Raw genomic sequence first — 6,000 nt, forward strand, 5'->3', positions numbered from 1 at the left:
GCCTCATAGATCACCAACACAACTAACCTAGGTAGCCTGGACTTTAACTAACTGGTCATTCATTTTATAAATCCCATGTTCGTAAGAGACACCACTGTACATTTCCTGTAACCAAAATTTGATGGGTAGGGCAAAGTTCAGTTCACCAAAGTCTAAGGATGTAGACCAATGCAGTGGCTAATGCTTTTGCAGTCTACCTTGTCCGTTCATATGCAATCTCAGGGTATAGGTCAAAGTGGCATAGAAGAACTATATGCACTGTCAGGTGGCGCCTATGTCCACTTTATCCCTCATCTCCACACCTCTATCCAAAGGTTATTCAACATGGTACCTTCCCAGAGCAGGTGGGCAATGTCCCCTTCTGAGGTTTAACATCTCTAGAATGCTGCCAAAGGAACAATTTTGGCAGCACTCAATTTCTGTGGGGACCAGTGTTATCCATTCTCTACTTTCTATTAGCTCAGTATCAAATGTGCTTCTATAAGTGTTTCAACATGCAATGCCATGAGGACTGACCGTTCATTGTTCAAGTATTTCTATTGAAACCCATTCAACCACTACATTTTCAAGTGTTGGGATATAGATGATTTATCAGGTTTTTGAGTAGTCTGGATACCACCTCCTTGTTTGGTCCCCACTTACATAAATATTTAAAAATTGCCAGGTTTGAAATATCCATGGGAATGAGCCCAAAAGCCTACTGAAACTACAGTTGAGACATTGGCAGTCCCCAAAATGTGGGTGTAGGAACACAATCTCCTCTTGCACCTTTGCATATTTTTTCAAACTGTGCTTAGTGAGGAAGTCATATATATCTTTAATACATCTGGTCTAAAAGTTCTCCCATTCTTGCTCCAAGTCTCAGAGTTGTATTGCATTATTTCATCATAGGGGCCTGTACTTGTGTAACTTTTTTGTGCTCTATGCCACACATAGCTCATTATCGTTAGCATTCGATGAGATTCTACTCGTCTTTTACTGTTCCCGGTATAAGATATTCTATTGCTACCAAAAGTGCACAGCAGGGATTTCTTCAGCTCTACCCATCTGGGAACATCTATTGAGTTAAGAAGTATATATCATATTTATGCCAATTGAAACACTAGCCAGTAAGTTTGTAAGAGGCAGGGGGGTGCTAGAGGGCGGGCCAGCAAGTTGGCCACACCTGAGTGAGCTTCCTGAAGTCCGGGACCGAACAATGGCATGGTCTTGCACCAGGAGACATAATGGCCGATCGATAATGAAGTGTACTGTCCCTCGAAGAGCAGAAGCAGACAGGGAGGATGTTTTTTTACACTCTGCATCTCAGCAGACGACTGCGGAGGCGACGACGCAAAGAGTCCTGAAGAGCCGTGATGTGGTTCCGGTGCAGGTGGCGACGGCTGCAGAGCGGTGATGTGGAGAGCTCCGGGGTCACATTGGCCTGCTCCAGCAGCTGGTCACAATGCAGGGATGCTGTAGAAGACCATCACTGATGTGAAGCTCAAGGCCGGGCAGCGCCGACCATTGGAGAACCTGCCTGGGCACCGAGGATTGCTGGTGACAGGTTGAAACGGGGGAAGGAGGCGTGGCTGAGTCCGAGGCCTAGAGCTATGCAGGGGGAGTGGCAGTGGTAGCGCTTTGCTACAGGAGGATGGCAGAGGTCTGCCAGACTACCCAAGCGAGGCCTGAACACAGGCCAGCCCCCAAAGGTTACCGCTATCATAAAGTGACTGCTCGGCCGCGAAGGAAAGCAAGGACGGATGCAAACTGGTGTGAAAGCACAATAGGTCCACTTGTTGAGAGGACAGCACAGTCTTTCTGACAACACATATAGGGCTCGGCAGTGCCCCATGTTTGTATCAGCAACCCGCCTCGACGAGCCCAGTAACTCCAGTCACTTTTTTCTCTCAGACAACGTTAGATCGAGTCTTCTACTGGTTGAGGAGTAATCTGTGGTGGGGTACCACTATCAGGTACAGAGGCCAAAAGTCTGAGGCCAGCGATTCATTTTCTGACTGTGTCTTAGACTCCTCGTATGGAGTGCGAGTCATGACAATTTCGGCCACCGCGAGCAGCATCACTGCTCGTTCCTGTTATGCCTGGGACGGCTTTCTCAGGCATCGACCACGGGAGGGTCACTTGGAACGTTTCTGTGCTTTTGATCTGATTGCTAGTGCCCTCTTCCTAGGCCTGGGCAGGGTTGTCCCTGCCGTGTACACCTCCAAACAGGCACAAGCAGCTTCAGGATCCTCAAAGTAGTGGGTCTATCCATCTGACACAATCCATAGTTTGGCAGGGAACATTAGCGAGTATTGTAGCCCGGCTGCCCGGAGTGCCTTCTTAGCCTTCAGAAAGGAGGCACCCTGTGTTTGGACAAGCTCTGTAAAATCCGGGATCATGGATACTTTGGCATTTTCAATTTTAAAGGGACCCTCCATCTTAGCTCTTTGCAGTCTTTGGACCAAACCTCAGCTAGGGCAAAGGGTAAGGTGAGTACCAAAACTGCAACACCAGTGGCACAGGGGCGGCTGGGTGCAGAGGTCAAAGTCGGAGGTTGGCCCAATGCTTTCCAATGGAGACTGGGAGTGCCTAGAGCCACACTGCTGGCAGATAAGTAGATCAGTTGCAGGTGCCAACCTTTGGGGGTTAGCACAAGCACAGGGGGGGCTTCAAAGCAGAACCAAACATCCACCACCAGGGGCACAGTGGTGGCCATGTGCAGGGTGCCAATTAAGCACCAGGCGCCCAATGCTTCCCAATGGAGTTTCTTATTTTGACAAAAAGTCTGCAGGCGTGGCACCGGAGGTTGCAGGCGAGAGACCAATGATAGCAGAGGTAAGTAGAGGTGTAGGGGGTCATAGGGACAGGAAAGATCCAGCCTTAATGCATTAATGACATTAAAAGACTTCGAAAAGTGTAATTAGAGGTCAAAGGTCAACAGACATGATCCCCCCAACACCAATTAAGCCAATGAAAACACATGTATTTATCAAGACAATTAGAATAATACAACACTAGTAACAAATGATCCAAGGGTAGTGCAATAACGACCTTTATACACATAAAGAAGTATAATTAGAGGTCAAAGGTCAAAAATCATAACCTCCTCCAACAAAGTAACTAAGGAGAAAGCAGGTACTCATCATTACAATTACAATAATGTCTCTCTTGTAACAAATGATCTAACAGTAATGGATTAATGACCATGAAACACCTAGAACAGTGTAAATTGAGGTCAAAGGTCAAACCACATGACTCCTCCCACCAATTTAATGAACAAAAATATAAGTACTTATCATTACAATTCAAACGCTGCAACACTAGTAAACAATGATCTCACCATAATGGAATAAACACCTTAAAACATCTACAATACGGGCAAATAGAGGTCAAAGGTCAAATATTATGACCTCTACGATAATTTGCGCAAGGAAAAAATAGAACTTTGCATGCCGAGGCCAATAATGCCACAGAAAAAAATGTGTATTTAGGGGTCAAAGGTCACATTTTCTTCACCTCTTATAAAATTTGACTAGTTGACCTGTGAGATCAGACAATGACCTTTTCAAAGATACCTCACTTTGCAAAAACTATTTCACTGTTACAAAGATATAGCCTTTGCACACTTCCAGGAGCTACCATTCAGGGTCAAAGGTCAAGGACTGTGACCTTCAGGAGTTATATGCATGAAATCAGATGCCAACCATTCACAAAATATGCATCACTACTGTGCATAAAAGTCAGAAAATAAATTTTGAGATGTTGAACCTATGTCTAATAACAAGACTGAGATCATTATATGAAAAACATCAAAAAACGAAACAGCGTGTCGGCCATTTTGTAGCATGTAAAGTGCTGTCAAAAGCAGCAAAAATATATATTTTCATATATTTACTAACGGTAGTCTCTGAAACATCCATTTTACTTCTGTGAACCAATTCTGCTAGGCTTATAAGTTTAGATTCTGCACAACAATAGAAAAACATGAAAAATGTATGTGCCTTATATCTATGTCATAGTATGACAAAGAGCCATAAAAAACACACAAAACGAAATCAAAATCAAAATCTGCCCTATTACCAGGTGAGCAAACAGACTAATAAATATTTCTGCTTATCTGCTTTTAGAAAACACCATTTTTTTTATTACCCTACCAACGCGGTCATTTCCACTTATCATTTTCATAGTCACCTGGCGGCCATCTTGAATTGTGTCATGTGACTTCAGGGTGTTTTATAAATGTACGTTTTTTATATAAATTAATAGTTCAAGAACTACTGAAACCAAAAATATATAGTTTCCCAACATTATAATCATAATTACACAAACTACAGCATGTTAAAGCACAGCACTCCGAAAAGTCATTAAATGGCTTGGCACTGAAGGATTTTCAATGGGCATTAACCGGGTTAAAGAAATAAGTATTGATATTAGATGATATTTTTTTAGAATATTATGCATTTCTATAATGTTAAGTTTAAGTAAAAAGAGATTCTGGGCTTTTTTAATACAATCTTTGAGATTGTTATTTTTTTTTTGCCCGCTGTTAAATGATGAATGCAATTGCTTTCACAATTTATAGTGAAATGCAATATATTCTGAAAACAGCAAAAATAAGGCAAAAATATTTTTTGATAAATATGTAAATATGTGTACTGTATTATAAAATGTTTTAAAAATATTAATACTTTTTTCTTTTTTTTCAGATTGATATAGAACATTTTCGAAAACTAGAACCATTTTTAAAGCAATTTTTTTAAAAAACAAATGAATAAATATTTTTTTGAGTGGGTATGGTAAGTCAATATTAATAATTGTAGTCTCTCAAGGACCTTGTAATGTGATAATTGATTTTTAGTGTTTTTTTAAAAAAAAAAAAAAAATTACGCGCACCGTACGCGTACGGTAAAAAAAAAAAAAAAAAAAGTTTTTAAAAACATATATAAAAAAAAGATGAAAGATAAGGTTGGCTCTTAAAAGAGCCGTTGTGTTCATGCAGGGACAGAGGAAAGAAAGATTGGGAATATTAGACGGTACGACAAGTGTGCTGATCTATTTTACTGTTCACCAGGGAAACACTGGTCTCCCTATAAGTAATTAGATCATGACAATGGGCGCACCGTACTTCAACCCTCGCAAACCGAGGGTTAATTTCCAGAGGGCCAGAAAAAGGAGATGCTCCCCCCACAGATGAAGGGCTCACCTGACCTGCAGAAGAAGGACTCGGTCCTGCAGATGATGGTCCAGGCTGAGCTGCTGTGGATGTGCTTGGTTGACTTTCTGAAGGGTTACCTCCAGTAAGTCGAGCATGTGTCCTTCTGTGTACATCCTTGAGGTGTCTCCTCATGGTATGATTCCCAAAGGAATACTTCCTGTCAGGATTACCTCTTGAAAGTACACGCACACAGCTTACAAGTTACTAAGGGTGCATTTACCTTTTGCTGGCCTTCAGGAAAAGTAAAATAATCCCATACATAAGAGGTCTTTTGTTTCCTCGCTCTCTGCCTCAAGGTAGTGCTGCTAGTGCTAGCCTCACTCTCAGAAGGGCTCTGCTGTTCTGCCATCGTATCACAAAGACAACCCAGCTCCTTCTCCTAAGGGATCACAAGCAGAAATGAGGGGAATGGGTGTGGTGTAGGAGAGTTCTAGAACTGAAAGTAGTTTCAACCAATCAAAAGTTGTGTTTCATGATCACATGACCTACCGTACGCTTACGGTACGCTTACGGCAAAAGTACGCATGCGCGTAAAAAAGACACGCGCTTGCGCGCATGCGCATAACAGTCACTCCCCGACACTTCCGCGTAACGTGCGCGTGTAGCGTACACGCGCACGCGTCCCACGCGGAGTACGCGCGGCTACGCAAATTGCGTAACTATACGCAAACAGCGTAGATAAATTACGGACATTGCGTAAACCGTACGCTTACCGTAAGCTTATGGTACGCGTACTAAAAAAAAAATAAAAAAAAGGAAAAAATGTACTGCACATAAATTTTACATGTTTATTTTATAAAATA

The sequence above is a fragment of the Triturus cristatus genome, chromosome 5_2, assembly GCF_964204655.1.
Source record: "Triturus cristatus chromosome 5_2, aTriCri1.1, whole genome shotgun sequence".
NCBI lineage: Eukaryota > Metazoa > Chordata > Amphibia > Caudata > Salamandridae > Triturus > Triturus cristatus.